This window comes from Sinocyclocheilus anshuiensis, unplaced genomic scaffold (assembly GCF_001515605.1).
Source record: "Sinocyclocheilus anshuiensis isolate Anshui unplaced genomic scaffold, SAMN03320099.WGS_v1.1 scaffold813, whole genome shotgun sequence".
NCBI lineage: Eukaryota > Metazoa > Chordata > Actinopteri > Cypriniformes > Cyprinidae > Sinocyclocheilus > Sinocyclocheilus anshuiensis.
Genome location: NW_015540942.1, coordinates 1,230,949 through 1,241,813, shown reverse-complemented (window position 1 = coordinate 1,241,813; position 10,865 = coordinate 1,230,949). Strand labels below are relative to the sequence as shown.

The window sequence follows — 10,865 nt, the reverse complement described above, 5'->3', positions numbered from 1 at the left end:
CTTCGTGTAGAGGGAGGCAGTGCTGGCCTGATTCCCAGTCAACTTCTGGAGGAGAAGAGGAAAGCTTTTGTGAAGAAAGATGTTGACCTTTCACCAGCAGGTACTTAATATTATTGTGGAAACGGTGTAATCCTGATTTTTTTTCCCCAGGACTTTTTAAATAAAAATGTTAAAAGAACAGCATTTATTTGTATTTTTTTTGTAACATTATAAATGTCTTTACTATCACTTTTGATCAATTTAATGCATCCTTGCTGAATAAAAGTATTAATTTTAGTTTTTTCAAATTCTTTCAATTGTTTTTTTTGAGCCTACCGTATTGAATGGTTGATTTGTGCATACCGCCCCCTGGTGGATTTAATATGAACATTAAAGCTGTCTAATCCTCAAATCAAATGTTCATAAAGCAGTGCAAACAGTTAAGATGCAAACTTTGTTAAAAGTTCAATAATGCTGTAAATATTTGTCAAAACATAATATCACTGTGTATTACAGCCAATCTCTGCACTGGAATGGTTGGCAAGAAGAAGAAGAAAATGATGTATTTAACTACAAAAAATGCAGGTTTGTTTTTCTTTTTAATTAAATGCATGTCTTTTGAAACGGCATGTCTTTTCTGTTTTCCAATCCTTCATTCTTTCTTTTTTATTCCCTGACAGATTTTGACAGGCATGAATTACTTATCTATGAGGAGGTGGCAAAAGTCCCACCGTTTCGCAGGAAGACGCTGGTCCTGATTGGGGCACCTGGAGTAGGCAGACGAAGTCTGAAGAACAAGTTGCTAGTGTCAGACCCTCAGCACTACGGCACCACCATCCCCTGTGAGTCCTCTCTAGGTGTATCAAGCACAGTTTTCACTCTTACGGGGGTTCAGACTCATTCATGATCATGACCTGATGTAAATATTTCTTCCCTTTAGTGTGAGAGATTTTTTTGGGCACAATAAAAATGTAGTGCTAATCTGTAACTGTCCACAGACACCTCCAGGAAGCCCAAATCAGCAGATAGAGAGAATATGATGTATGCCTTCACATCCCGGAGTAAGATGGAGGCTGATATTAAAGCTGGCCGCTATCTTGAACATGGTGAATATGATGGTAACCTCTATGGCACCAAGACTGACTCCATCCATGAAGTAGTGGAAGCTGGACGCATCTGTATCCTGGACGTCAACCCACAGGTAAGGGACTCTCTAACTAAGGACAAGATCAACATCCATGAGATTTCATATGCATGTGATGCTGTTTTGTAGTATTTCATGAAAAACACTTTGATTCTGATTTGTTTTGCCATAGGCCCTAAAAGTCCTCAGGACATCAGAGTTTTTGCCGTATGTGGTGTTCATCAAAGCCCCTGAGTTTGAGGTGCTGGAGGCAGGAGTGACCAAACAGAAAACAGTACGTTTAAGTCCCACTCAGTAGCTGTATTCCCTACTAGAAAGCTATACCCTAATTTTGACCATTCTAAAAATCTGAGTCTGCCTCTTCTCAACAGGACACAGAGCTGAAGAGGACAGTGGATGAGAGTGCCAAGATTCAGAGAGTGTACGGACACTACTTCGACCTCACCATAGTAAACGACGATTTGGAACAGGCGTACAGGAACCTCAAATCCTCCTTAGAGACGTTAAAGGGAGCTCAGCAGTGGGTTCCGGTTGGGTGGGTCTTTTAGAGCTCAGTGTGGCAACTAGTGGATGTTTCATGCGACACTTTATACCAGTGTTAACTGGTTTATATCATCAACCTCGTGCCAAGGGTGTACGCTGATCAGAGAGCTTATATGAGTGCATGTGTGAGTGTGTGAAATCCTCGTCTATCCTTTACAAACACGGCTACACCCTCAGAACCAAGCTTATAGCTGACTCTTGTGTCAGAGTTTAGCTACAGTCTCATCTTTTTGTTTACAGTAAGCATTCAAGTTTCAGTTTAGATGCATTTTTGAAATTTGAGATTATTTTTTGAATATTTTAAGCAAAATATCTGAACATCCTTAAGTTAAAAAGAATAATCTATTAAGGACAAAGATCAATTTATTCCAGTAACTAAACTGTGTAAGACAAAACTATATTTTGTAGAATATATCTTGAATTAAAAATTACTATTGGTAAATTGTTTTTTTTGTAGTTGTTTATTTAAATGTAAGCTTTTCAAACTGTTGTTAGATTTAGGTAAAAAAACTAACAAAAAACAATTTAACAATGTTAAAGTCAATATATACTTAACTGTTAAAAAGTTTGGGATCAGTAATATTTTAAGAAATTAATACACGATTAATTGATTAAAAAGTGACAGTAAAGACATTTATAATGTAACAAAAGATTTCTGTTTAAAATAAAAGTTTTAAATAGAATTTTTAACAATGCTTTTAATAGAATGCTTAAAATGAATTCTAAATCTTGAAAAAATGTATCACAATTTCCACAATAACATTTAAGCAGCGCAACTGTTTTCAACACTGATGATAATAAGAAATGTTTCTGACACTGACACTGCTGAAAATTCAACCTTAATATCACAATAATAAATTACATTTTAAAATAACATTTTTAAAAACATTTTACATTGTAATAATATTTCACAACTGTTACTGTATTGTTTATCAAATAAATGCAGCCTTGATGTGCATAAGAGACTTCAAAAATCTGTCGATCCCAAACTTTTGAATGATTGTATGAATTCTCTAAAAACAAATCTTATGCAGATTTGCTTCTTAAGTAAATTTAACAAGTTATGTTTTAAAAAAATAGTTTTGATTTATAATTGACAGTTTAGTACAGGCCTACATTAATTCTGTTTGCATGGGTGGTAGATGATTGGACAGTGTTTCATCCCTGAATTATATTTTTATTATAAGGCTCTATTTTGCTCAGCTCCTGTTGTTGTGTCAGGCACATGACTTTTGTACAGTTTTTTCATATACATCCACATTACAGAACAACTTTTTTCTGAATGTAGCGCAGGAATATATTGAAACGTGATCATATTAAGACTGAAATCACACTGAAAGAGGTATGAGTAACAGAAACAGCGGGCAGATAATATTTTGCACACTATATACTGTGCAGAAGGTGTCACTAAATGCAGCATATATTGATTTCACATGGTTTCTTTTCACAGATCACCATATCGAACATTATGAACTGTATTTACATATCCTACATGTGCCAAAATTATTTTTTTTTGTTTTTTTTTGTAAACAAGTTTGAAAGGACCAAACAAAATTTTTACACTTTAATTGGAAAAGAACCTGTGAATTGCAGGGAAGAACAGTGCTAGAGCATGACATTAAGATCTGTATATAAATATTTTTGAAGATGCTGTTGGTGTAAAATCTGTGTATCTGATCTTATTCGCAGCAAACATCATGACGTATTTATTCTAATGCTGTATATGCTTATTGGATGAAAATATCTCCTTTTCTTAAGGACAAACCCTCTCTACTTTTTGTATTACGATTTGAACATTCTTCAAGTGCCAATTTATATTCACTGATTATCATTCATGCCAATGATATTTGGCTTGAATACTGGCAGCTATTGTTTATTTATGTGGTTTTTTTTATCATTTATATCTATGTGTAAGGTGTTATGATTTAAGTTTTAATATTGATATTACATTTTCTACATATCAGATAATGGAATAAGCTACAGGCAGATACTGTATAGTAGTCATGTTTCATGTGCAAAATCAGTGTATGATTAGAAGAACAATCTGTAAATTGCCTGATTTCTGAAATAAAATGTTTGGGGAAATAAACAAATCATTAATTGAAAGACTGTAATAATCAAAATCAGAAAAAAATACTGACAGCATTTTATACACCTTTTGGCTTCAATATCTGTATTGCTGATGAATTACTGTCCAGATTTACACTGATTCCACACAGACAAGAACCGGACTTTATTCTCAATGAATGGGATAAATATCTTCAGCCAATTACAGAGGAAATAATTTATTTAAAACCTAAATGTGACCTAGTCAAGGACTATAGATTGCTTTGTCTTCAGTTAGTGGCGCTGTGGCATTTGTGTGGCAAGTGCCTGTAGTTTTGGACTGTCACTGGTTGCTAATTTTGTTAACTATGAATGTAACTAAAGTAGCACCCATACACATCCATATAAATCTGTTATTTTTAAAATTTAAGATTTGAATATGAAATTTCTGAATTAAATTAAAAAGTATACATATAATTAACTGCTATTGTTCTATGATATATTGTGTTTTTCTGTCTGTGAAAGGGAAACATAAAGATATGCACTGATTTATCAGCTTAAATTCAGGTTAGCTCACAAATTGTCCACACAGTCACGTCGTCCAGCCTACTTTTCTCCTGAGCACGTTATTTAACCGGTTTCACCAGCAGAGGGCAGAGTTTGTGCCAAATATATACAAATATATCACTTCAGAGGCTGTATGCCAGGGATCCTCAAATCTGGCCCACCACTTTCCTGCAGAGTTTAGCTCTAACCCTAATCAAACACACCTGAGCAAGCTAATCAATGTCTTCAGGATCATTAGAAAATCACAGTTAGGGGAGTTTGATCAGGGTTGGCGCTAAACTCTGCAGCACATTGGGCCTCCAGGGCAAGAGTTGAGGAACCCTTGCTGTATGCCTGTATGTCGTCGAGAGTGTGGTATGTAGAGCAACACGATAGCTTCACTTTAATTCACTTTCCGACCTACAACAAGTTGCGGTATTTTCATGTCAATAAAATTGTATTGTTTAGAGACCATAAACAAATCTTTAGTAAAGGCTTGTTTATTTGGAGGGAACGGCTTGTTTTTCCATTTGATTTAAGAAACAAGGTACGAGAGACCACGCTATATTGTGAATACCGTACTTTGTACGCCTCATTACAATAGCTGCAACTTCTTTAACCATGAATATAATAATAATAATAATACAGCATAACCTAGAGTGCATTTTTATAAAACATAAAACTAAATATTAATAAATACTAAGGACACAAGTTTTCATTCAAACGTATTTCAATAGCCAAATTCGTTCAATTACATCCTTCCGCTAGAAAATATAGTGCGTTGCCATGCCCCAATGATACCAGCCCTATGGAACACATGCGCAGTCATATGATAAATAGGTGTTTCTTGGCCAGTCAGATACCAGGAACCGAACTATCCGGTTATGTGCGTTTCATAAAAACAACAACAACAAAAACAACAACTTTAAATCCTCTCACCTAAGGGGATAATGAAATGTCATAATTTAATCACTCTCATGTCATTCCAAACCTGTATGTGTTTCTTTCTTCTCTTGAGCACAAAAGAAGATATTTTGAAGAATGTTGGTAACCAAACAGTTGGCAGTAGCTACTGAGTTCCATAGTGTTTCTCTAGGGGGGGTTAACTAACCTGTATAGTCTCTAAAAAAACATCTCCCTTGAACTCACTTATGCAAATTAAATGTGTATTTATGCACCTCCTTATTTGCTACCAGCAGTTATTTATGAATACAGGACGAATTCCGGTAAAGAGGCAACTTCTTAGGTAACCTGTAAAAATGGCCAAGCTATTTATTAAGAGGAAATAATTTATAGTCTGAAAGCAGGTCATTCTCTGCAGTAGGTCAAGTTGAACTTGATATTTTCAGGCATTTACTTTTATTGACCCAGTGGCTCTGAGAAAACAGTGAGAGGCCATGCATGAAGTTGCCTCACTGTACCCACAGTCTTCCTTTTGTATATTCAATACTTTATTCACTTTTCATCTAAAACATATTTTATCCAGTAAACTACAAGCAAAGCTAGCTTTTTTTTATGTTTCTGTAGGTCATGTAGTGGAAGTGGATGATTCCATACTTTATGGCAGATTATTGGTGTCATTTCTGAGAATATTTTAGTCATGTGATGATATGATGACATGGGCGTGTTTTATGTTTTTTTTTTTCCACTTAAGACGTGATGTACAAGGACAACAGTCTACGTAAGACATGCAGTACAAGGACAACAGTCTACGTAAGATTTGATGTACCAGTACAATACTAATGTAGACCTTTGTACCGGTAAACATTCCATTGCAACCATAATTCCATTGCACTTACAACCCAGACATAGTAAAAGCTTATTTTTTACACTTCTGTCTTTCCATAGATTGTGAAGCATGCGAAATGAAGATGATAGTAAAAATGGGTTAAGTATGTTTTCTAATCTAGCATGCCACAATCTGAAATGTTCTGTAGTTTGATTATCATCATTCTGTATTTTCTTAAATCATAAGATATTCTTTCTGAATTAAAAGTAGCTCACGTAAATGAATGAATTGACATTATTTAATTTGGTGGTAAATGTTTAATATTACATTAATAACAAATCAATAAATGGACAGACAAAGAAAGAAACTGTAAGCAATGTGACTGTATGCAATTATATAACCTTGGCTGACATTAAAGCGTTTGAAGAGGTAGATTTTATTTTCATTTTATTTTTTATATATTCTGTTTACTAACAAACTTGCACTTATGTGACTATGTGTGTCTGTAACTGTCAATGGACCTTCTGAAGCTGTGAATTCTAAATGTGATGGTTTGCATTTTATGAGTAATAATAAATGCATTGGCTTATATCTGTGTAGGACCATGAGGACAGTGGCAGTGGTAATGCAGGAGGCGGAGCTTCACCTCCTCTGTTGTAACAGTGCTGGACTTTGGCTTCTGAGGGTGCAGCTCAGGTGGCATGTTGACCATGAAGAGTGAGCTTCCAGACAGTCAGAAAGATGGCTTATACTACATATCATTTATTATCTCTCGTTAACTTTTAACATACTCTCAGGATATTATTAAGAGCCAGTGTTTATACATTATTTTTATCATACATTTTCAGCTTTACAATTTACAACAGGTCAACCTGTTTTTCACAAGTTAACAAAAAAGCTATTGCATGTACAAAATGTATAAATATTCACAAAACAATATATATATATATATATATACTTTTAAACCTTTAACCAAGTTCTGCTGCTCATTGTGCAAAACAGTCTTTCTCTGTGACCCTGTAGGACATGCTCAAAATCCCAACAGAATCGCAGATTACTATAACTGTGACATTTTCCTTCTCACCATTTAAACCTTTGCATAGGAAGCATGAGTAGTAGTCCTTGGAAAAGTCATGAGAATATGACGTTGCCTCTTATTTTTCCTTTAACCAGTCCAAGTGCTTGAGATGCGCTTATATTTGGTGTGATCATGAATGTGAGGGTGAAGGAGAGACAGATTCTGAATATGCAGGAGGGGGTTCCACAGGACAGGCCTCGGGCTTCAGATTTAACTGCAAAAGCAGGAATTAATGATGCGTCATCATTAACAGTGAGGACAAAAAGCTCATTTAAACATTTCAGGACAAGATACAATAAATGGTGTAGACAACTTAGTTAATGTACTGATTTTTTTTTTGTTTTTGTTTTTTTGGGGTGAAACCTTTTACACTTTAACATATTGAGTACATTTTAAAGTTGTGAAATCAATGAATTGATATACCTTATGAACTGAATAAATGCGAGTGAAAAAATGAAGTAGATAAGAATAACTACTTTTGGTACCATAACAAATAAAATTGAGGACACTATAAGACCCAATAAGTGAATTTGACTCACACATTTGAGTAAGCCAATTTAAAACCAATATTTATGAGTAAAGCAAAGTTATTTCATTTGGATACATTAAAAATGTAGCTGTTAAAAAATGTACAATTGTTATCAAGCAATAGCACACATACATTAAGTTGTTGTTAAAGCTGAAAAATATTGAAATGAGTAATAATTGTGGTTCTTGAAACTGGTCGGTAGGCTATAATTTTATAATTTTTCTCAAATATTTTGATTGAATTTAACAAAAATATGAAGTTTATCTTAAAAATATACTTAGTTGTATATTTTAGTTAGTTGTATATTTAGTTAGTTTAGTTGTTTATATAAAATTAGTCAAAAACGAATTTTAGGCATTGGTATTTGGTATTTCCAACTCAAAACAATCTAGGAAACTAAAGTTCTGTAATCATTTACTCGCCCTCAAGTTGTTCCCTCGAATGAGTTTCTTTCTTCTGCTGAGCACAAAAGAAGATATTTTGTAAATGGTCCCAATTGACTTTCATAGTATTTTTTTCATTTTATGAAAGTCAGACTTATTCTTTAAAATATCTTGTGTGTGTGTGTGTGTGTGTGTGTGTGTGTGTTCAACAGAGGAATGATACTCATACAGGTTTGGAATAACCTGAGGGTGAGTAAATGATGACAGACTTTAAATTTTTTGGGGTGAACTTATTAATAATAATGAACTTAGTTATTACTGTGATATTTACAAAGCCACTGAATTGTTTTTAGAGTACATTCCACACTATCTTCAGGGTTACCTCGTGATAAGCAGGAGGCGGCTCGTAGAACTGTACAGTGCTGTAGCGCGGTGGTCTGTGCAGCTCATCTTCAGACAGAGAGATTGGAATGACGTAGACGGACCGTTGATCCACGGCTCGAGCTTGAGCCTGCAGACGCTCCACGCGCTCCTTACGAACCCGCTGGAATATTTTACAGAAGCCAGCACAGCAGATTGAGAAAAACCCAAAGGTTACAATAGGTACGAAGATTCTGAAAGAACAACGGTTGGGCAGTGTTAAGATACTGCATGAGTGCGAGCACGTGTGCTGATGTGATTTGAGTTGTTAGTGATGATAAAGAACATAAACCATACATATATCCTACAGATAAAGAGAAGATAGAAACTGAATGGACATTACCAAATGTTCTGAATGCGGAAATAACCTACAGATACATACAGTATCTCACAGAAGTGAGTACACCCCTCACATTTTTGTAAATATTTTATTATATCTTTTCATGTGACAACACTGAAGAAATGACCAGTGGCGGCTCGTCGTGGGAGGCAGTGGAGGCACAGCCTCCCCATAATTTTGAGGTGAAAATGGGATAGCCTACGCCATCTTTATGTAGAGCAACAATTATTTTTTTCAGATCGTCAGAGAGTTCTTTGCCATGAGGTGCCATGTTGAACTTCCAGTGACCAGTATGAGAGAGTGAGAGCGATAACACCAAATTTAACACACCTGCTCCCCATTCACACCTGAGACCATGTAACACTGAGTCACATGACACCGGGGAGAGAAAATGGCTAATTGGGCCCAATTTGGACATTTTCACTTAGGGGTGTACTCACTTTTGTGGCCAGCGGTTTAGACATTAATGGCTGTGTGTTGTTATTTTGAGGGGACGGCAAATTTACACTGTTATACAAGCTGTACACTCACTACTTTACATTGTAGCAAAGTGTCATTTCTTGACTGTTGTCACATGAAAAGATATAATAAAATATTTACAAAAATGTGAGTGGTGTACTCACTTCTGTGAGATACTGTATAGATATATACTCTGCATATACTGAGATACTGAGAGAATAAAAGAAATGATTATTTTTAAATTTTATGATCTAAAAAAAAAAAAGCTATTGCATTTTCACAACTTTCCAAAAGTGGGAAAATACAATTTACATCAGCTTTTACTATAATGTAAATTGTAATTTAATGTGAGGCTAATATACCACAACATAGTGGCCTGGTTTCACAGACGGGGCTTAGCTTAAGCCAGGACTAGGCCTTAGTTAAATTAAGATATTTAAGCAGCTTTTATAAAAATGCCTTAGAAGAAAACATTACATGTGTGAATCTTGAGACAGAACAATGGAACTGACTTTTGGAACTGGAAAATGGAACTGACATATTTTAAGATATGTCAGAGCAAGATATTTTCAGTTGAGACCGCTCAAACATGCATTTTAGTCTAGGACTAGCCTTAAGCCATGTCTGTGAAACCGGGGGATAGTTTACTAAATGTACATTATTTTGTGTGTGTGTGTGTGTGTGCATACATACGCCCACACACACAGAAAATAATGTACATTTGTATGGTTTCGGAACTGCATGTGTGTGTTCAATTTCACAAAAGAGCATTGAGAGCAGGTATACGTACTTAAATACTATATATGAATCATCACTCCTCTCCATGGCAATGAAGAAATTCCCAATTCAGCAGCAACCCTGTCAGTAAGTAAATAAATTATATTTGGTGATGACAGATTTAATTAGTCTATAATCATTAATATACATATAATATTGAATTCATTGTGAGGTTTTCAGTAGGCCTATCCGACTCTAACTCAAGCATCATCATATAGCAGACTGGACGGGCAAAAGCTTGATATAATCATCAAATATGATAGTCTTTCATACCTAAAACACTTAAGAAGCAAATTTTTATTGTACAGTATTTTGTTCAAATGTATCTTTATGCTAAAACATACAACCCCAAGTAGCAATGTTGGTGTTATTGAAGAAAAAGCTTCCATTCATAATTTGTCATTTACTGAAAGCCACGGCCATTGCCGAGGGCCACCAAAGGTCATCTATATAGGATAGCTTACTCAATGGGCCCAAGTGGGCTGAAATGTTGTCCCAGGCTCTGTAAAGTGTAGTGAACACCTTGCTGTAGGCCTATATGTTAGAGCAGAACAGGAGGGCGATGCTTTTGTGTTACACGCACCCCTTCAACACCCATCAAGAACCACTTCTACTGACACCATAAAGCAACAGCTGCAATGCAGGTTTTTGCCAGCAATGTGTTTTAGACAACACCTGCCCTTTCCATCCAACAAAGGAATCACAGAATCACAAAACAAAAGAAACCCTTGCTAATATAGAAACGTTTAAACTGCCGAAAACAAATCACGCCTTTAACACTAACAAGCCTACAGATCAATATACAGGTGCATCTCAATAAATTAGAATGTCATGGAAAAGTTCATTTATTTCAGTAATTCAACTCAAATTGTGAAACTCGTGTATTAAATAA

General features: G+C 35.2%; 1 long non-coding RNA gene and 1 pseudogene across 1 annotated transcript; both read left to right on the top strand.

Annotated features, from left to right (window-relative positions):
- The window catches only part of LOC107689633 (MAGUK p55 subfamily member 2-like), a 13,068-nt pseudogene extending 11,011 nt beyond the window's left edge, over nucleotides 1-2,057 (top strand).
- Nucleotides 2,058-4,530: 2,473 nt separating this feature from the next.
- Nucleotides 4,531-6,897, top strand: LOC107689634 (uncharacterized). The gene is made up of 4 exons (XR_001634354.1): nucleotides 4,531-4,633; nucleotides 5,913-5,971; nucleotides 6,107-6,145; nucleotides 6,588-6,897. It is a non-coding gene; the product is annotated as an uncharacterized LOC107689634 (long non-coding RNA).
- The last annotated feature ends 3,968 nt before the right edge of the window (nucleotides 6,898-10,865 follow it).